Below are 23,512 nucleotides of genomic sequence, written 5' to 3' on the forward strand. Positions count from 1 at the left end.
CCACAATTTTGGTTGTTAGCCGACACACACACCCCTACACTACAACACAACTTCACATGTAGATACACTATTTTTGTCTTCTAAAGACATTTTTAACCTCTATATATACTCATAGAATCATTTTCCAATATGTCATAAAGGTGCCACTACAGACAATGTCTCTTTCTAAAGTGACACAAAAAGTGTCTTTATAATATATTATGACATATTTATAAGTACAAAAGTGTCTCTACATGAGATTTTTATTGTAGTGGACATGACTTGGTTGGCGACTTGTTTGTTATTGCATTTTTATTGTACTCCTCTATTAATATATATAGGCTGGCAGTTAATATGCCGGCTTGCATTAAAAAAAAAGAAAAAATGGAAGTGCGTACACAAGGTGCCATTCGGAATACGTGTGGCCATATATGAACCGCTCATCGGTCATAAGAACCCATTCCCCTCTCGTGCTCCACGTCTCCACAACAGAGCGAGGCTACCTAAGCCCATAGCTAATAGATGCTCAACACAAGTTATCGTCCAGCGCTATAAAAGTCCTCGCTGGGCACCCAAAACATTCTAAGTAGCACATAAAAACACATCAAGGTATTGTTAATTAGGCATAGAGATGGCGTCCCAGGCTCACCCAGAGATAGCTCCCACGGACACCGAGCTGCTGCAGGCGCAGGCCGACCTATGGCGCCACAGCCTCTGCTACCTCACGTCCATGGCACTCAAGTGCGCAGTCGAGCTCGGCATCCCAACAGCCATCTACCGCCTCGGCGGCACCACCTCGCTGCCCAGCCTGACGACCGAGCTATCCATCCCTCAATCTAAGTTGCCATACCTTGGCCGCCTCATGCGGTTTCTTGCCTCATCTTGGGTCTTCACCGCCAACACTTCCACCGGGCAAGCCACCTACGGCCTCAACCTGCAGTCTAAACTCCTTGTGGACGGCATAGCCCTTGACGGAGATGCACACCAAAAGGCAATTGTGCTCACCACGACCTCAAGGTACTACGTAGATGCAGTGCTGGGATTGGCAAGTCGGTTCAAGGACACGCCGCCGCCTCTCAAGTCGTCGTTTGAGGATCTCCATGGCGCAACACTCTTTGAAGATAGCGTGCCTGGATCCGGAATCTCACAAGCTATTAAGTGATGGATTTGTAGGGGCGCCCTGCTTTTTATAGGGGCTGGCGAAATTGCCACCCGCACCTATAAAACAGGGTCGTTACAGTAGCATACGGCCCGTCCCTAAAGAACCATTTGTAGGGGTGGGCCACAGGACGACCCGCCCCTATAAATGGGGTGATTTCTAGGGACGAGCGATGGGTGACCCGCCTTTGGAAATCACAATTTGCAGGGGCGGGTAACCCCATCACCCGCCCCTAGAAATAGCCCCCATTTCCAAGGGCGGGTGACGGCATCACCTGCTCCCGAAAATTATTTCTAGGGACGGGTGATGACATGGTCCGCCCCTAGAAATGGGTACAATCCTTGATGCAAGGCACCATATCCTCAGTAGAACACTTGGCATAGTGCCTCACTACCTTCCTGAATGTGACTATGGTAGGAAACTAAGCTCACAAAAATATAAACCGTAGCTCACAAAAATAAGTGTCCTATATAAACCAATGGATAAGTCATGTCACAACTCAGCATAACGACAACAAAATGATAGATCCCACACAACAGATAAGACATGTCACATTACATATGAAGTTCATAGATCACAATTGAACATAACCAAATGACAAATTCCAAACAGAACCAAGATTCATTGACAAATACCACTACTACACTACTATTTCTTCACTTAGCATTAGCTACTCCTCAAGCAAAGATCCCAAGCATGACACCTACAATCAAGATCACAACAGCAGTAATGGCAGCCATGTTGCATCGACCCCTAGCAGCCTTGTTTTTCTTGGTCACAACAACCTTGTTTTTCTACCCCAAAAGATGCTTCAATTCTCCCACTTCCAACTTCAGTTCATTAACATGCCCTTTCATTTCTCCACACTGGATCTTCAATTCATACATCTCCATCTTCATATCACAATTTGCCAGCTTTATCTGACTTATCTCATTAAACAAACCAGTGCTTGCTGACGGCTGAGGCTGAAATCCAACACTTGACTGAGCTACTGCTATTCCTGGAGCAGTACCTGCCAATTAATAGTTTGGAGGTACCAACTGGGGAAAATTTTCCTTCAAATGGTTCAAGTACTAAGGCTTAAATCCGTATTGGTCCATATATAGGGTGGCATTAGTAGGGATAGGTGACGCCATTACCTGCCCATGGAAATTCTTTCTCCATTTTTGTTTTTCTTTTAAAATGTATTTTGGAGCTATGATCTCAAATGATATGAACCCGCTAGGGTTGATTCCCGATCTTTCGATGAGAGGCGTGGGATAACTCGATTGGTCGATGGAGACGACATTCACGGCCTGACTACAGCCTTCCAAGCTGCGCCTTAGCAATTGATACACTACCTACAATGGCTGCCGTGATCTTGTGGAGCGCGTCACCCGGCCACTAGGGCACTCGTCCTGCAAGCAATCGAAGAACAAGCAAGAACAAGTAGAACAAGCAACTCAATTGCAAATATGGAGAACAAAACTAATCTGAACTCATAAAGTTGGGGTTCTGAATCAAGTAGAACGGATGGTCTAGTCGACACACGCGTCTACAAGGAAGTAGCAATGGCTACACTTTCAACAAAACAAAACCCAATTTGTTTGTGATGGCTCTAATCCTTATTAATACCTAGGAGGATGACCAGGGGGGTGTTGGGGTCGTGCTCCAACCCTAGGACATGTCCCTAATGGACCCAACTTGATACACGGCCCATTGGGCCAAAATAAGGTGACGTAGCACCAGAAAACCTCTCAGGAGTAAATTGGTCATTTCGACCGCCTCAGATAAGATATGGACTTAAGTCCAGATCCATATGAAAATAGGCTTCATAAGGATTCCAAACAGTACTTGAACGCCCAAAACAGAGTCTGGATGAGGTCGTGGCGGCCGTTGCAAGTTGGGGTAGAGCTGCAGTCCAAATCCAGCGCCAAAATGTGTTGGATTGGATCTCTTTCTTTCCTTGGGCTAAAAGTAACGTTGTGGCCTGGTGGAGGATGTTGGGAATACTTAGACTTGGCCCCCAATCTACTTCTCTAGTCCTTCATACCTTCCATGTGTGTTTAACACTATTTTTGATCCATGTATGTATTTCTGAAATTGACAACGAACACACATCATGGTGCAACATCAATTCATCAAATGTATCAAATACAATCATGGTAAAGAATTGTTTCACCTGCGAATCAAAAGTTACTAATGTGGTTGTATCTGAGCAGGTGACGTCCTCATCATCAAATACAAAAGTTGTCAACTGCAAAGTTTAATGTCTCATTGAGCTCTACAATTTTGATATAAAGTTTGTATTCATCTGAGATGAAATGAAAAAGTTTGTATTCAAAAAATGCATCCACTAAACACATTCACATGTACTCACACATATGCTCATACATTCACATATACTTATACATTAACATTTAGTCATGCATATGCTCATTTATTTATATGTAATTATATACATTTAAACCTCGTAGAGTGTTACAACATTCCTATCGTGATTCTCTATAACCAAAGTCCTTCGAAAAATTTAAAAATAGTACATTTCGAAACTATAGAATTTATAATAACATTTTCGAGTATTAAACAATCTCAAATGAAATACTTGCCATCTCTAAAAGTGTTAGGGCTCATCGGACTCTACAATTATAAGTTCTCTAGTTTTGAAGACCTAACACTTTTGAATTTGGCATGTTTTTCATTTGAGATTGTTTAATACTCGAAAATGTTATTATAAGTTCTCTAGTTTTGAAATGTACAGTTTTTAATTTTTTCAAAGGACATCGGTTATAGAGAATCACTATAGGAATGTTGTAGCACTCAACGGGGTTTAAATGTATATAACTACATATAAATTAATGAGCATATGGGTGACTAAATAATATTGTTAAGTATATGCGAATGTATGAGTATATGTGTGACTACATGTGAATGTGTTTAGTGAATGCAGTTTTTGAATACAAACTTTTTCATTTCATCTCGGATGAATACAAACTTTATATCAAAATTGTAGAGCTTAACGAGACATTAAACTTTGCAGTTGACAACTTTTGCATTTGAGGTCATTTAATAGCTCCAAAATACATTTTAGAAGAAAAATAAAAATGGAAAAAGGATTTCTATGTGCAGGCAATGGTGTCACCCACCACTGGAAACATTTTCCAGGGGTGGGTGACGCCATCACCCACACCTGGAAATCGTTTCCAGGGGTGGGTGATGGCATCACCCGCCCCTACTAAATGGCAGCCTATATATGGTGGCGCCTGCGGGGACGCCGTTAGGCTTCAAAAATTTCCCCGGCCATTCCTCGCCCGCTCTGGCGCCACTCCCCTCACCCACCAGCTATGCCGCCGCAGCGCCTCCACTGCCAGGCTGCTGCGCCACGCCTCCTCCCATCCTCCCACAGTGCCTTCTTTCGCAGGCCGCCGCCGCGGCGCCCTCTCCCCGCGCTGGCCGCCTCCCGTAGCAGCGTGTTCCCTTCCGCCGACTGCTGCCACAGCACCTTCCCTCCCCGTGCCGGGCGCTCCCGTCCCCTTCCGTGGGCCGCCGCCGTGGCGCCTCCCATCCCCTTCCGTAGGCTGCCGCCGTGGAGCCTCCCCTCCCCACGCGGCGCCTCTCGTCGCGGCGCCACCACCACTTGGGCCGGGCCCTCCTCTCTGCGTGCGCCGCCTCCATCTAGTACACCATCACTTTTCTTTAATTTTCTTTTCTTTCCATTTTTTCATTTTGTACTTAGTGGACCTGTGAATTGTGAAATTGTGAAATTGGTAAATTTTGAAATTGCAATTATTGAATTTTTAAATTGTGAAATTGTACTTAGTGAATTGTGAAAATGTACTTAGTGCATTGTGAAATTGATAAATTGTTAAATAGTGAGTTTTTCCTTTGAATTTAATTTTTCCATTTTGAATTGTGAAATTGTGAATGTCAATTCAATTTCATATTGGGAAATGTAAATTCTCAATAGGGATGCATGCATGTGAATTGTGTGGAAAATTGTGAAATGGTAAATTGTATATTGCATGAGAAATAGTAGATACAAACTCTATATTGAATTCTTTATATATTTATCACCTTTTAATTTATACACAAAAGGAATGCATCAAACGAGGTGATGTGTCCCAAAATGAAATGGACCAAATTGCATCCCAGATGCCGTCATGGGAGGACAAAGCAAACATTGGTGTAGAATCTGGGGACGGAGATAATGACGGACTGAAGATAGGAGCAGGGGCATGAGTAGAAGTTGTGTGGTAAGATCCTCTAGATCCACACCCTTTGCCTTCAAGAAAAGGCTGTTCAATGGTGGATTTTGATCCGGATTACAATCCGAATCCAAGTGAGGTAATGCCGAATATAATTGCCGCGCAATATTTAGTGCAGATTTTCATGTACTTAGTGCAACGACTTTGATTTCCTTAACCTTATGATTCATGTAGATGGCTCCCACCAGAAGGAGTAAATGCCGCCGCCGCCCCCCCTAGCCCCCAAAAGAATTTGGAGATAGTGGCAGCTCAGCTCCCGAAGTTGAAACTACAACCTCTGGGACTCAAAGTAAAAAATGACAAGGTGAGCGAGGAAGAAGCCAATACACTGAAGGCAAATGGAGAGTCGATGTTGTCAGCCCAGTAGGAGAGCCTATAGAGCCTCTGATGGTGCATTCAAAGTTTCATAACGCAATAGGAGCAATAAATTAGAACAAAGGAGGTTTTGGATCCCTCGATCTCTAATTGGCTATTGGTTCCTGAGGAGAGGAAAGAAGCAATGTGGAAGCCTTTGAAACAAACATTTATTTTGCCTAGATCTGAAGAACTCAGGAAGCAAGTAAAGCATTATGCCAGGAAGCAGCTCGGTGAAGTTTTTCGCCGGTGGAGGGGTGAGCTGAATGACAAGTATGTCAGAAAGGGCCTACCCCCTTTAATGAATACGGGAGCATCACACCAGCCCAATGGGATGAGTTCATAAGGCAAAAGATCTCTCCATAATCTTTAGCCCTAAGCTAAAGGAATAGAGAACTTGCGCTGAGCAACATACATAACGTTCACCTTGGGCCGGGTGGGTACCGAGGGAAGATTGACAAGTGGCGGCAGGATAGGGAGGCAGCAATAGCCGAATGGCAACCTGACCCTTTTGAAGGCTTCGATGGGCGTGGCTAGTAGTGGCTTGCAGCAAGGAAGAATACAATAGTAGATGGTAAATCTACGTTTTCAACACCCAAAACCAATCAGGTGGCAGAAAAGATATACGATCTTTCCCAGAGTTAGAGGAAAGGAGAGTTCATACCAAATAGGGATAAAGATATGCTCAGTTCGGCCCTTGGGACGAAAGAGCATGGAGGCCGCATTGGAGGGGTTTCCTCAAAGTTGAGCATTAAGGATGGGTTTGAGAGGGATAGGGCTAGCTACAAGAGCCACTCTCGTTATAAGAGGATCTAAGAGAGCCGGCAGAGAAAGCACTAGAAACTAGGCTTAAGAACTTTTTGCTGGCAACACTTGCGGAGTAGCAACAAAGCAGTGAGGCCAATATACAGATGTCGATGGTCATGATGTCACATCTGCTATTGGGCCAAGCAAATACACCAGTGTATGCTCCGAGCAGCGTTGGCTCTACGATAGCACAACCATATCCAATAGATTCTATATGCATTAGTACTCCTTGCTCATTGCACGTTCCAGTTGGTAGAGCTGGCAAGACAAATAAGGTTGCCAAGGGCCTTGCGATTCCAGTTGGCAGTTGTTTAAGGGAAAACCTACCCCCCGCTATTATGAATGTGTAACAGTACTTGAAATTAATTCAAACTATGATGATCACGAGATAGACATTCCCACTGCGGAAGGTATCCATTGCCTTGGACAATGCGTTGATAATACCATACTGTGGCATAAATGAGATATCATATTGTCTTTAGTTCCTTCTGAGCATGCACTAGTGGAGTCGACACTGCTGGGTCCAACATCACTGGTTGCAGCATTAGAAGAAATATGGGTGGCCACACCAACAGCTATAGCATCAGAAGAACAACGGGTGGCCGCACCAACGGCTGCAGCATCAGAAGAAGAATGGGTGGCCACACCACCAGTTGCAGCATCAAAGCCACTGGACTGGTCGGAAGACCATCCACCACCTCCTCAAGCATCACCACAACAACAACAATAGGTGGACCTGCTAAAGGAGCCACAACGACAACAATTGGACCTACTAGAGGAGCCACAACAAAAATTGATGGACCTTCTAGAGGAGCCACAACAACAACAGGTGGACCCGCAATTAGTGCCTCGAGATATATGGTCTTATGAGAAGGAAGGATCAGACATTGCAGCAAGATGGCATGCGAGCAACTAAGTAGCCAAGATGGCAGACAAGACAACAGCCAAGATGGCATATAAGACGCAAGACATCCAACGACCGGGATATTCGAAGGCCCGCATTGACACGGAGTACAATTTGGTCATTGGAGTCAATGACATACCAGATTTACCAAATTGTCCTAAAAATTTTGAGTATGGAAAACCGTTACTACCCGACTGGACAATCGCCAGGATTCCAGGTGAAATGCAAAGGATGCACAGTTGGTACGCGAGGGCATGTAGACTTGGGCTCAGAACCATATGGGCACGGTACTCGCCGGATGTGTTCAGATATCCATTCAATGAGGATTCCAACAAAATCTTCTTCGATTTTCAAGACATCCATGATGCGTTCCACCTCCCAGAGCTAGAGTTACAGCTCATCAGATTGTGGTGCATGTAAGTGCTTCATCGATGCTAATATCTTGTATATATGCTATGGTCTACACATGTACTATGCATAACTAATTAATTGCGATACACTGTATAGGATGCAAGAAAATGACGTGCATGTTGTAAAGGAGAAGGCCGGATATCTTGATCCTTATGCTATTTGTGAAGTTAGGTACAACTTCCCGAGCCAGTGGGGAGACAACCATGACAAGCTAGCTAAGTACAAGACAAAGAAGGACAAAAGGGCGAAACAAGTACGACAACATAAAAAAGCTACGAGGAGGGTTTCAGCCTACATAGCGTATATGATGCTTAAGTGGCAAGATAGGCATTACATATGGGCGTCCTACAACTTCTAGTGAGTCTAAATTTCTACCATTTGTTATAATATATACACTTGCTCCTTCATGCTTGAAAAACCTTATATAATATTTTTGATATTTTTGCAAGGGTCACTAGATTGCTTTTATGATACAGCCAAAGAACGAAGTTGTGACCGTATTTGACTCATTAGATTATGACCTGAGCACCTACAAAGAATTCATATTCATCCTGCAAACGTTAGTGAATTTCTTATTGTGTGTACTTACATTATGCAAATTGTCCCCCTCAAAGATTACATGTAAACTAACTTCTTATTTTTTCCAAAATAGGGCTTACTAGCACTACGTTACCAATGTAGAGATTCATAACCCCAAGGGGCCGAAGGAAATGGTTGTACACACAAACTTTCCATGCCACGAGCAATTACATGTAAACTAACTTCTTATTTTTTCCAAAATAGGGCTTACCAGCACTACATTACCAATGGAGAGATTCATAACCCCGAGGGACCGAAGGAAATGGTTGTACGCACAAACTTTCCATGCCATGAGCAACCATCTGGTTCTTTATACTGTGGGTATTACATGTGCGAGCACATCAAGATACTCGGGAGATACACAACTGATCCCAAATGTGTAGGGTGCTACCTTTCATATATAGGGATGTATATATATGTACATTGTATTTTTTTTCGCCTATCTAATACTTGCTTAATTTTTTCGTGGATTTTAACTACAGATTAGGCCTCGACTATACAATTTGCGTGTCCATGGCCAACAACTTCTAAATATAGGCGTTGATTTGTATCGTTTCATTTTGCGTGAAGTGGTAAACCTGATGGGTCCCTATTATCACCCAGAACACGAATTAGCACAAGAAGATAGATACGTTAACAGTGGGAGAATCAAGAGTACTACCAAGGCTAGCCTTCATGAGTGGCAGAAAAACATGTTGTCAATGTGCACTCTAATGATGTATATATATGGTTCTATTTTCTTATTATTATTTCGTATGCTTAAATTGAATTTATGTAACATACATTCTATGTTGATCACTATAGCTTATTTGATTTGGTCACACACTAGATTGTTAGAGTGAAATTAGTGGGAACAAAAAGTTTTAAAAACTGGGGGAAACACTTTCGGCAAATTCAAATTTCAATCGTTGAATTTTTTGGCGGGAAAGACGTCACCCGCCCCTGCCAAATAGTTTCCACGGGTAGGTGATGGCATCATCCACCCCTGAAGACACCATTACCAGGGGCGGGTGATGGCGTCACCCTCATCACCCCTGGAAATGGCTTTACAGGGGTGGGTCTTTTACCCGCTCCTACAAACAGCTATTTGTAGCTGCAAAAGTTAGCAGCGGGTGGCGCATCCACCCCTGCAAATGCCATTTCAACCACCCCTAGAAACTGTTTTTTATAGTGTGAGGCTCTAGCTGCCCACGACATTTTGGCACTAGTAGAAAACTGAGTATTAGTCCCGGTTGGAAGGGTGCAAATCTCTCGAAAAACTATCCGGGATAAAGCAATCGGGACGAAAGCGGGGTGTCTTTTATCCCGGGTCCCTCAACCGGGACTAAAGACACCCTTTAGTCCCGGTGGGTATTACCAACCGGGACTAAATGGGCTGCCACGTTACCAACTGGGATAAATGGTTTTGCAAAAAAATTTAAAAAATAAAAAAAATCCCGAGGGGTCCCGCGGTTCGTGGGATTCGAACCCACGACCTCAAGCCTCGCGCGTACCTTCCTTGCCATCCCACCTACACACCACATCTGACTATATAGGGGATCTAATCCTTTTATACTAACTCGTGGGGGACCCTTTTATCCCGATTGGAAACACCAACCGGGATAAAAGACCCCCTTTCATCCCAGTTGGTATTACAAACTGGGATAAAAGGGTCTGAAGGATTTAGTTTTATCCCAGCCACACGTGGGGGACCCTTTTATCCCGGTTGGAAACACCAACCGGGATAAAAGACCCCCTTTTATCCTGGTTGGTACTACAAACAGGGATAAAAGGGTCCGAGGGCTATAGTTCTTTTCCAACCACTCGTGAGGGACCCTTTTATCCTGGTTGGAGTTTCCAACCGGGATAAAAGGTCCCATTTTATCCCGGTTGGTGTCGTGAGTTTTAGTCCCGAGTGGTAACACCAACCGGGATTAAAAGGGTGACCTTTAGTCCTGGTTATTCTTACCACCCGAGACAAAAGGGTCTCCCACGGGTAGCTGATTTTTTCACCCGGGACTAAAGGGTCCTCCATAGATGGCTGATTTTTGAACCGGGACAAAAGGTAATTTTTAGTTCCGGTTGCAAATACCAACCGGGAGTAATGCTCCGTGCACCCCCTTTTATAATGAGCCTACTTTAAACCGGGATTAAAAGGGGCGCATCGAAAATCAGTTCTCTACTAGTGTGGGGATCAGTGCGGTACTGCAGCATTGCCCTGACCTGTTCAAGGGGATCAAGTCGCTGACAGACTGCTGCGGTGGCGATGGCACCACGGCGAAGGCCATTGTCAAGGCCGTCCCACATATCAAGTGTACGGTGCTGGACCTTCCGCCCGTGATCAGCAGAGTCTCAGCTGATGCTACCAGTACCATTGATTATGTTGCAGGTGACATGTTTAAGTCTATCCCGCCGGCACAGGCTGTGCTGCTCAAGGTATGATGTAGGATGTTTCTGCCATAATTTGTTTTTGTGTAATCCGCAACTGTAAATCATGATACATTACTGTTGTTTTTTCTGTGGTAGCTTGTTCTGCACTTCTGGAATAATGAGGATTGCGTGAAGATCCTGACCCTATGCAAGAAGGCTATTCCTCCGCGGGAGGAAGGAGGTAAGGTGATTATCATAGATATATTGGTTGGATCATCCTCCAAGGAAATGTTGGAAACTGAGCTCCTGATGGACACATATGGTTATGTTGGCGGTGACTAACGGTCAACAACGGGATGAAAATGAATGGCGCGAGATCTTTACGAAAGCAGGATTCAGTGACTACAAGATTGTGAAGAAACTGGGACCTCGAGGTATATCCGTAGGGGCTACTTCCGTGCACTCCAAGAAATGCATGCCATGGTTTATGAATAGCAGTGTTCTGCTATATATGATGAGTATAAATAACAAATGTGCACCCATAGGGGCTTCTTCCATATATATGGTTTGTGATGTACTCCCTCCTTCGCAAATTACTATTTATTTTATCTTTTCTAGGTACATAACATTTGCTACGGATCAAGACATACCGGTATATCTAGGTGCATTGTAAAAGCTATGTACTAAAAAAGCCAAAACAAATAGTAATTTGGACGGAAGGAGTATATATGATATAAAAATGATAAATAAAACGCATGTGCCATATTCTCTATTAATGCATCACACATTGTAAGCTGCTAAGGATCTATGTTCCATTACGAGATGTTAGGTTTGTAAAACTTTACTTGTGGACTAATGATGAAGTACTCATCAGTGACCTTTTAAGATGCTTGTTGTGGATTCTATTTAGTGTGTTGGAATTATATATGGCTTGGCCCAAGTAATAATTATATAAATTTCAAATAAATCTCGAAGGATCATGTATGGCATCAGGATGGAGCTATGGAACCTTTAGCCCCACCATACTAAGTAGAAGTTGTAACATCCCACATTTTCGCGTCATGTAATTGTAATGAAAAAATTGGGATTGCAAAATTGTTTGCATGAATTGTTGTGGTCTTGTGGAGCATGATTAAGTTGGATTTGTTCAGATTTATTCAGGATTCTTTGAGTGAGGTTTGCAACTAATTACAAACCTAAACCTTTGTCTATTGTGGGCTCCTATGTACCCTTCTGCTAGATATTTAGCATCTTCATCTTTAAAATCCAATAACACCCCATCGAATAGGCCCACGGTCCATGATTACTTTAGTGTAAACAAAAGGCAGTGCAGCGCATGGTTGACCCGTGCAAGTAGCAAGTCTCACGCGTTTCAGCTTTTGAGCAAAACAAATGTTTGAAGAAAAGAAATCTGTAGTTTTCAAACTAATTGTCAAAATCAAATTTCAATTGAACCGTGATGTTTCTTACCACGATATCAACAAAAACAAGACCACACTTGGCTATATTTTGAATCAAATTATTTTTGAACATTTTTGGAATACACCAACATTTTATTGATGTTGACCAAAATTTTTCCTTTTGAGCATTTTTTCTTTAATTTTTTTTACAGGTGGCAACATTTTTCTAACATCTTATTTTGACACCCACCAACATTTCTTGACATTCATCACCATTTTTTTTAAAAGCGAGCTTAATTGTCACCAATATTTCTTGACGTTGGTCAATGTTTTTTATATGCACCAATATTTTTCAACTTTTTTACATTCACCAACATTATGGCTCAATATTTTTTTTACTCACACCAGCATTTTTTTAAAAACTAGTTCAATATTTTTTAAAAATGTTGAAATAGTGTAATACAAATATTGAAACGGTTTATCAAAAATGTTGAAGTAGCATAATAAAATGTTCAAAAACAAAAGTAAAAATTAAAACATACCATATTCGATCTCAAGTTCTAGCATTAATTTCAGCAAATAGTATGATTTAAACAGTTTTTAAATTGGATGTATGTTTTAACACAATGTCATTTGAAATTCGAAATATGTTTACTCTGCTACAGATGCCCTGGGGAAAAGATTCCACTCGATGTCATGCGCAAAACCGCGTGAACATGTCGCTTTCATATTGGTGGCCTCTCACCTGAGTGAAAAATTGGACAGTGTAGGAATCCTACACGAACCGTATACATCGGAAGATATATAGAGTTTTCTTCTGGAAGGTGGATAGGATTAGCGAAATCGTATTCTGGACCTAAACCCTTCGGCTAACCCAGCCCACCTAAATCCTCGTCCTGCCCCCCTGCACTAATCGGCCTACTATAGCCAACCGGTCCAAACTAACTAACCCCAGCCTGCCAAAACCTGAGCTAGCTAGCCCAACCAACCCAACCACTCGTCGGTTATATGTTGCAGACAGTTTGATTTTGATTAACATTCGTTCTTTTGTATTCCTCTCACAAACGCACAAGCACGTTTTTTTTGAAAGCATAGCTACACGACTGGAAGCAAAATCAAATGATACGATGGAGCACATCATGCTAGAAATAAATTAGAACGTGAACCTTGGAGACAATAAAGTTAAATCATATGCTGTTTCGATGTTTTTCTAAAAGGACGTGACCCTATCATAGTTGATTGAAAAAGAGTTAAACATGATATTTGTATTGAAGCTTGTGTATACATGGAATTTGAGACTGTTCAAGCATAAAAACGAAAATGTATTAAAAATGAAATGATTTGAGGAAATAGAGAGCGATAAAACATGATATATCAGGAACGACAGTAAATAAAAACCCCGTCGGTTTCTATATTAGCAAGGTTTGATACTTTAACCGTGATGCATTACTAAAATAAAGTTTTTTTGACCGGTTGAAAACACATTTGCACGAGTAGACTCGAAGCATGTTCCTTTTCGCACCTAGAAGTAGTGTGTTTGTACGAGAAAGTCTCGAGCCATCACAGCAAATGCCTTTTCAGGAGCGGACGAGGCCATGACCCGCCCCAGCCTCATACTGATCGCAATGGGGCCTCCCTTGTTGGGGGTCGCCACTTGTGCTGGGGCTAGGGTCATTGACGCACGCCATCGTCGACCCTCCGTGTTGCCCTACGCCGAGCTGCCTCCTCATGCCGGTCTTCTGCCCGAGCCTCTCCTACCTCATGCTTGTCATGTCGGGGCCACATGCTGCCTAGCTCAGGGCTACCCACACCTTCGTCAACCGCTCGTGCAGCCACCCCTAGTTTCGAGGATGGGGCTGCCACCATATAGCTCTAGCACGCCTACATGAAGGCCTCACGCCGCCAGAGGCATACAGTGGCGCTGGTGAGAGAGAGAGAGGGGAAGGGAAGGAGATGAGAGGATAAGGGGGAGAGTGAAAAGAGAAATGATAGGATAATGGAGAAAGAGATGAGATAAGAAAGGAAGGGGGGAAAGACCAGGAGAGAAGAGAGATAGACTCCATCAGCATGCTGTTTGTTTTATACTACACGCTTCCCGATCCAAAATTTTTACGACAATTTGTAGGGGTAGATGACCCTAGGGTCCACCCTAGAAATGAATTTCTACGGTCGGATCCTGGGGCTAGTCGCCACTAGAATATATTTTCACAATGATTTGTAGGGGCCAACTCCATGATCCGACTCTAGAAATTCATCAGTACGAGAAATCTTCCAACTTATGACGAACTAAAAAGTATCATAAATGCGTTTTTTGCATCATAAACCATGATTTATGATGCGGGAGTGACGAAAACCCTTCGTCACTAGTCAAGAGTCACTAAGATAATGACGAATGAAAATTATTTCGGTGTGTCACTAAGATAATGACGAATGAAAATTCGTCCCACATGTCGTCATAAAATTGTTTCGGAGGTTGCGTCACGTTGGACATGAATCCAATATGGCTTTGATGTGGCAGGGGTGTTATGACGATTTTGGTTCGTCACAAATTGAAGCCCGATCCATGTAAGAGCCTTTATGAGCCCAACTTTGTTGGGCCATTTTTAGCCCATTTTAGGTTTCCACGCTATTTGTTGGGTCGAAAAATGTTTGTTGCACGTCATATTGGGCCTTTTTTTAGGCCTTAGCTCATTATTGCATTTCACAATAATATATTCAATTTTGGCTGCTGATCACCATCACAATCACAAACATAAAACCAACTCAGTTCCAACTTCCATATTGTTCACATCACAATCAATGAATAGTTCACTAACAACAATAATGCAACATACAACAAGTTAAGCATCAACAATGCAACATGCAATAAAAGTTCATCAGCAACAAACAACAACTTCACCAGCAACACAATTCAGTTGAGGGGAGGATTCACCTGGCTCTAACTGGTGCTGAAGTTTATCAGGCTAGAAATCAGAGAGTGCAACTGCTTTGTGGTGTTCTTCAAAGCTTCGAGCTCTTCTGTCTAAGACTTCATGTTGTTTCTTGTGTTTCAGCCCTCAATCTCAGTGCACCCATCTTAAACTCCTATTTAGCAATATTTTGCTAAAGTTGTGCCCCCCCTTGTTTCTCACTCTCAAGATTAGCTTGTATTTCTTCTACCTGCAGTGTAGTACCAACCCTAGTCCTTTTCTTCAAGGGTGGGTGAATGCCAGCAACCTCCCGAAATGTCTTAGATTGGACAACTTCAGCCACTGCTTTAGTAGCAGTCTTTGGTTGGTCGTCTCTAGGTTGGGTGACAATTTGTTCCATCCGAGCCTAATAAAAGATAGAAAATGAAAGGTCTCACAAAAGTACTCACAAATGTTTCTAGTGTTGTTGTTGCAAAGAAAAATGCAAAGTAAACAAGTACTTACAATGGTTGCCTGCCTGTACTGGAGCAGTGTAGCCATTTTTGCTACAATGGAAGTTCTTGAAAAGATCTATTGGAGTTGGGTCTTTTTTAGCATGCCTCTCCCTCTAATATGGTGTGAAAACATGCACAAACTGTTAGCTTGTAATGAGGAGCATGAGCAGTTTCATCAAATAAAGTACACATCAAAAACATGTGCCTGTGCAACATAGCTTCTAGATCCTATGCGCTGGGGATACCTGACCGCTCCATGATTACCGATGTTTGTAGTACACCTCTCCTTTACAGTAAAGAACACTCGTGTAAAATACATGAATAAGAGGAATAGATATACATGCAAATGTGTTAGTGGCAAGTTGAAGTTCTATCATACCCTGTGAGGTGGGCTAGACCACATTGTAACTAGAGCTCTCCACTAGTCACCACACAGATTGGTCACAGGAGCTTTGGTTGGGACTTCATTTGCTGGAACAACATTGAAGAACTTTTCCTTGAGCCGGTAATTCCCTTGTTTCTATTGCGACTTGAGCATGCAGTGCATGCCTCTATGACAGGTTGACTAGTGGTGTCAATGTCAAATTGTCCCTATATTAAGCACAACACAAGAGTAGTTAGAAAAGGATGAAAAGAAACGATGCAAAAAACTATGGTAGTAGATGATCCGCGATATACACATAGCTAGATTGCCAATGTAGTTGTTGAGATGTTTTTCATTATCAGTCTTGTAGTCCTTCCAGCGAGTAAGGATCGATATATGCCCACGTAGCATGATCCCACTGTCTGACGCAAGCTTTGAAGCTTGCATTGGTACCTCTGGCCGTTTGATCCCTTCTCAAACATGGATCGGAAGTTTGGTGTGTAACCCTCTGCTTATCCTGTCCAGATCTCTGCCCAACCTTCTTGAATCCTATGGCACTTGTGCTCTTCTAGAAGGGCGTCCATCACCTAACAATTTTGTTACGGTCATACAGGTGGTGTGTGTTAATAATGATTTGGTTATTAATGAAGATGTTCCATATTTTTAGCTTTGGGAAAAAGAGATAAAATAACTTGCCTTCTCCGGTCATCATGTTGATGATGTCCTCAGTGTGGGTGGCTGTTACTTGGCCTTCGGTTGGCAATTCTTGTGCATTAGGAGTCATCCCATCCGAAATTCCTGTCTGAGCTAAAGCTAATGCCTTTGCCTTGGTCCTAGTCACTCTCGGAGGCATAATGTCAGCGACATCAGGTGCCCAAATGATGAGGACATCCCAACCATACGTAACCCAAATGCCTTGGTTACACCGGATGCATCATTGTTTACGCCAAGTCAATCAAGTGCAAGACCGGTTACGTGAGAATAAGCGTCGAATACACAAGCTCATGTGTATAAAGGACCGGTTACGTGCAACCGGGCTAAGAAACTCCAACAAGAGGTGCATGCTTTCCTCTCCGAGTTACATTGCAATATTCATGAGAATCATATAATACCTAAGTCTTGTACTCTACTCCTACCCAGGTTTATACAAGAGGCTTTGCCACTGGGTTACATGGAGGATGCAGAAGGTTACATGGAGGACACCGAGACTGCTGTCCAAACTGAGATGGCTTATGCACACAAGACTGAAGGTTGTGGAATACGAAGAGCCCGGCCATGCCCACATGGTGTAGCGATCGGTGTACTATGTTAGCAAGGTCCTCTATTACTCCAAGATCCGCCACACTCAAGTTCAAAAATTGCTCTATGCAATTCTGATCTCGTCAAGAAAGCTGCACCATTACTTCCAAGTGCACAAGATCCGAGTGGTATCCTCTTTCCCCATTAGCGAAATCCTCCACAATAGGGATGTCAACGGCCAAGTTGTCAAGTGGTCCGTGGAGCTTGGCGAGTTCGACCTTGATTTCATCCCATGTCATGCGATCAAGTCACAAATCCTGGCTGACTTAATGGCCAAGTGGACAGAGATACAAAAGCCTCCCTCCCTAGAGAGGCCAAAACACTGGACTATGTACTTTGACGGCACCTTCAACCTCGAAGGTTGAGCAAGTCAATAAGAACTGGGACTGCACCAAGGAGTCCATGAATGCTTACTGCGAGGAAATCCACAAACTTGAGGCCCACTTTGTCCAAAGGTGCAAAGGGTGTCAATTCTTCTCCAAGCAGTAGCATTTACCGGCCCAAGCCCTACGCACGATCCTACCATCCTGGCCCTTCGCATGCTGGGAGCTGGACATGGTCGGACCTTTCAAGACCACTTCGTGGCGGTTGACAAATTCACCAAGTAGATTGAGGTCAAGGCCGTCACTAGCATCGAGTTGGCTAAAGCCGCTCAGTTCATGGAGGAAATCACACATTGCTTTAGAAAGCCAAACAAGATCATCACCGACCTTGGCAAGCAGTTCATAGGCTCCGAGTTCTGGGACTTCTACCAGGACAACATCATCGTTGTGTACTACTCCTCAGTAGCGCACCCACGTTGCAACGGTTAGGTCGAACGTGCGAATGGGATGGTCCTCCAGTCCCTTAAGTCTCGCATCTTCCACGACGCGTCCAAGTATGCCACCAAGTGGCTACATGAGCTACCCCATATCATCTGGGGCCTACAAGCCTAGAAGAGCCGGGCTATCGGCTACACCCCTTTCTTCATGGTGTACGGCTTAGATGCCATCCTACCATCTGATGTGGCTTTTGGCACCCCACGCATCTAGTACTATGAGGAAGGCGAGGCAGAAACAAGTCGGCTCAAGGAGCACTGAGTGGCGGCTCTCATCCAACATGCATGCCACAAGCAGCTCCTTCAACGTTAGTGATTTGGTGCTTCACTGGATCTAGTCTACCAACTACTAGCACAAGCTGGCCATCCCTGGGAAGGCCCCTTCATCATCAAAGAAGTCATCTAGCCAGGCACCTATTGACTCCAATTAGCGGATAGCTCAGGCGTCCCCAATCCATGGAACATCGAGCATCTACGGTGCTTCTACCCTTAGATCTAAAAGCTATGTACTCTATTTTCCCCTTATATTGAATAAATAAAACCTCTTTGGTTCTTGGCGTACCTACTGCCATACTGTTCCTTTGTCTGAGTTGTTCCTGACACTCGAGGGGCTATCCAACCTATTCAACAGACCACTCACTCTCAAGCTCGGGGGTTTCCCCCAGGTGCTGACCTCTGGGTCTCGCATTCTTCTCCTCGCCCTCTCAAGGCAATATGACTAACTCGTGTGGTCGGCGTTCTAGCTCGTGAAACCTAGACAACCTTGCGTTCACCTCTCCTACAAGCTTGAGATCCGCTCTCAGCAGGACGCTGGTCTGGCAAGGCTAGGCGCTTAGCAGCTACGGGCCTCTGCTACACATTGTCCTATCGTACACACCAAGGGAGGGAGGGAGCCTCTTTTTCTCTCCGCATACGATTAAGTCCATTACATCACTTGCCCTTATAGTTTAATACACCACAGAGGTTTTATCTTACACGTCCAAGTCATTGATAATGTTCTCCGCTACATCGTGATACTGGTCGGCCAGCTCTGGAAGCCAATCAGCATTGAAGTCAAGTTGCAGCACGCTGCAAGGGAAGTCACAGGAAGGGTGTCGCCAATAGTGCAAAGATATTCTTGATGCTCTCCACCACAGTGTCCTTCAGTAGCACCTTCAGCCAACAAGGTGCGGCCTTGAGGTGATCGAGCAGCGGTGTTGGCGTGGTTGGGTCGGCCTCTAGTTGGACCATATCCATCACATAGCCGGCCGCCTTGTGAAGATCCTCCAGCTCCACTTCCAGCCCTGCAATCACATGTTGGTCATGTTGAAGAATACGTACAACAGCCTCTAAGCAGCGCTCAGTTTCCATGCGCGCATTGGTTTCATAAGTCAGCTTCTACGATACGGCATACTCACGATGAATTGCCACATCATGCTCATGCTGAAGGCGCCCATTGGAATGCTTGCACTCCTTGAGGTGCTGCTTGAGCCTTTGCTCATTCAAACAAGTATATGTCCGCACCAAGACTTCAAGGACAAAATCGATTCTATAGGTTAGTACAACGTACCGTTCAAGTGCACAGTAAGAACATCTTTTTTCAAGGCGTGGTCTAGGTCTTTCTTTAGGAGTTGGTAAGCGTGCTTTGTGGCATCCTCTCTAGCCTTCTTGAGGTCTGCCTCGAGCTGCCCCGCCTTCAGGTGATAGTGCTCGGCTTGGTGGATCGCATCCGCCCTCCTCTGTGCATGCTCGGCCAGACCCTGCATACATTTTAACAGTCAAAGCTCAGCAAAGAAACTGGATTTCAGATACAAGACCTTTGGGTTGGTCGGTACACTTACAATTAACAGCTTTGAAATTTCTAACGATGACTGCCTTAGCTTTGCTAGATCTTTCTTGTCCTGCGCTGCGTCCCTAGCCAGGTCAGACCCGGGGAGGTTTAAGGTGTCCAGATCTTCTCCACCTTGCGCGCTGACATCACCGTCCTCGGTGGACCTCTCTGGTGGCAGTTCATCATTGGGAGACTCCTCCTAGTGAGGCTTAGCTCTGGCCCCCTCATCAACCACCTCCTTGACCCTAGAGTCCACCACAGTAGCATCCGCAGCCCCGAAGCTGACTTCACCTCGTTGCGGCGCTGGAGTTGGCACAGCTTCTCCGGCATGACCTTCTTTATCAACTCCGGTCTTCGGAGGCGGCAGCTAGTCCACGGTGCAGCCGCTCGTCCCCTCGGTTTGGGTTGAGTATCCAGTCAGCTGCGCACCAGATTGGTCATCCAGTACGACAGTCCAACATTGTCGATGCAAGTTATCATTCAAGCAAGACAGGCGGCAACAATAACCACAAGTCAAACAGTATAAGCAGACCACACTTACATGGTGCTCTTCTTCTTCACCCGAAACTTTGGGCGCAAGAGCGCTGGCAGTGCTGACGTATCTCCGTGGTCATCTCAAGGAGCTCGGACTTGCTCTTCTTTGTGGGAGGGCTAAGTGTGTCGGACTCCTCGTCTATCCTGCTGACCGACGTAGTAGTGGAGGTTGCGCTCGGAGCAGCCTTCTCCTTCTCCTTCCCCTTCTTGCCGGCCATCTTCTTTCTCTTACCGCTCGGCTATTGAGTATGGGAGGCTGGCAGCTTCTTCACAACTTGTCATCTCTGGCGTCCCACTGGCTCGGACCCCTGGGCCTGGCCAACATCTTCCGGCATGCTCTCGTCCGACCCGATGGAGGAGTTAGACTCCCACACAAGGACGGCTGGTGACTCGTTGGCCTCATCGGTCGGGAGGACCTTGGGCCGCTACTACTCGGCCCCTCCAGGAAGCGACGCTGGGCAAAAGAATGCAAATTCCTCATCCTGGTCAATCCACAAGAACATTCAGAAACAACTCACAAGCACATACAGTACACCAAATCAGTGTCGTTAAAAATCATACTGGGTTGGATGGTGGCCTCTTCAATGAATAAGTCTTGGGGCAGCTCTTATCTGATAACACCCCCAAAGAACTCGGACACTCGGTTGACAATTTCCTCCTTCGGCACCTTACGCTGGACCTCCCAGGTTGGGTCCGGCGGCACTGTGTACTCATACGTTGGGTGCACTCGGTGCTTGATTGGCTACTGTGAACCATTCCTTGTGCCAACCTTTGTTTGATTCCTTCAACTAGAAGTTGAAGTACTCCTAGACTTTCTTCACTCGTAGAGAAAACCCACAACCACCAATCACTCGTGGCTGCTTCCCCTTGGTTGACACAGGATTCAACTGATACAAGTACCGCCAGAGATCGAAGTGCGGGGGGATGCCCAGGTATGCCTTGCACAGATGGATGAATGCAACAATATAAAGAATGGAGTTGTGATTCATATGTACCAACTCAAGCTTGTAGTAGTGCAGAAGACCTCGGAAGAAATCTCCACACGGAATGGTTCTTCTTTTTTTTCAAAATGATTTTTTTGCGAATTCAACTCAAAATTACTGACTAGATTGACGCGCCGCAGCAGGAAGCACCAGATTTGTGCTGTCGTAGGACTGAGCTGCCGTGGGGAGGTATAGATTTCCACCGGAGTGCTCTCTGTTCTTCTTTTTTCCCTATCGCTGGAGCGTCATAGTGGGTAAACTATTTTTTAGCTGCAGCACGAACTTTCCTAGCACCAAATACCGCACTCACCTGAAACTTACCTTACATGTGGGACCCATTCGCAGTAAAGACTTCCTATTTGATCGGTAACAGGTTTGACCCACGGGAGGAGCACGTTTTCCATTTTATTTGACCATCCTATTTATCAACTTAAACTTACATGTGGAACCCTTGCTGGTTTATGACGTTTTCGTGAAGCTTATATCGTCACAAAACCACCGAGTGATGAATTCTTTTTTGCTACAATGGAAACTTTTATGATGTTTCATAACTTTATCACTAAATTTGGTCAGATGTGAAACTTTATGATATTTTCAGCTAGAAATGTCATAGATCAATGACGAGAACAAATGTGTCATAAAATTAACATCATAGATCAACACATTTCTTGTAGTGCAACTTCACGTGCGAGCCGGATTTTAAAGTAACCAACAGTTTTTTTCGGAGCAGGAGAATCTCTCACCCGCCCCTAAAAAAGTGAGGCGGGCCTAAAAATTATTTCTTGTAGTAGGTGATGGTTTTGCTACCCACTGCTACACAAATACACACTTAAAATTTAGAGCAAAGCATATGTTGGAGTGGGGTCCTATATCTTTTGGATATTGGTTATGTTGAAATGAACTATATTATGGTGTTAAAGACTTTCCTACCAGTTGGCACTCTTATCTGTGCGATTTCAAAAAGAATGTGGTATGTATGTGCGATGTCTTTTACTACAAATTATGTTTGTTGCACCACCCCACCTAAAATTTAGGGTGAGCTCCGTAGATTAGCTATTGAACTGGGGTTGCACCAAACACCTCTAGCACAACAATTCGAGTCACAAAGAACATTACCATGTGAAGGGACTGCCATAGCTCAATTAAATTCTTGTTGTCCAGGACAGTGAATGACTTCACAAGTTCAAGGATGGCCAGTGCACTTGTGGGGATTTTAATGCACTATTGTGAGCATAGGAACCTGGAAATTTGAGCAATATCCTAGTCTCAGGTCTAAATTTTTTTTAATCCTTGGAATAGGTTACAACTTGAGTGGAATTTTGTTTGATGCAAGGTACTCTTAGCTGATCACTCTGCAGTGAGTTTTGTAGATTTTTGTCTGAAAGTAAGTTCTGTTCAGTTAATATCTGTAAAATATGACCGAAAAACTCAGTGATGGAAACTAGGTTGCCCAATCTTCTGTCAGGTGAGGGTAACTCTCGATTTGGTGAAATAGCAATACACTCGATCCGGTTTCTAATCAGGAAGATCCGAACTCCGCAATCGAAGCATCACTTCTCCTCTGGGTACCAACCGTGTGCAACTCGATTGCCCTCACCACAACGTCTATCTCCTGCAAACCAATCAAGAACACAAGCAAGAGAAAGAAAGAACGCATCTCAATTGCAGAAAATCTTGAATTAAGCACACAAAGTTGGGTTTGCACAACCGATGAGCGGCGACTGTGCAATGACAGATTGAATCCAAGCAAAACCCAAACCCCAACTTGGGTGAATCTACTGAATATAAACTGTTTAGTGGTCTGCAAGACCCCTGGACACTTCCCTAATGGACTCCAACATGATATATGGGCCAAAAGCCCAAAAGATGGTGAGACAACATTCTGATAGAATCTGGACGTCCACATGATTCAATTATTCCGATCGACTCCGAAGAAATTTGGATATGAGACCGGTGCCACTGGAAAATGGACTCCGTGTGTGGCCCGGGCGTCCATTCTAAGGCAGATTGTTCTTGTACTTCGAGATGGACTCAGAGTTGATGTGCACTATTAGGTATCAATCCATTCTCAAAAACATTAAAAGAAGTACTTAGGAACAAGCTCACTTGTTGATTC

The 23,512-nt window shown here is 44.2% G+C and overlaps 1 pseudogene; it reads left to right on the forward strand.

The window, feature by feature from the left end:
* The first annotated feature begins 577 nt into the window (after positions 1 to 577).
* Positions 578 to 17,245, forward strand: LOC117834384 (probable O-methyltransferase 2; annotated as a pseudogene).
* The last annotated feature ends 6,267 nt before the right edge of the window (positions 17,246 to 23,512 follow it).

This window comes from Setaria viridis, chromosome 8 (genome assembly GCF_005286985.2).
Source record: "Setaria viridis chromosome 8, Setaria_viridis_v4.0, whole genome shotgun sequence".
NCBI lineage: Eukaryota > Viridiplantae > Streptophyta > Magnoliopsida > Poales > Poaceae > Setaria > Setaria viridis.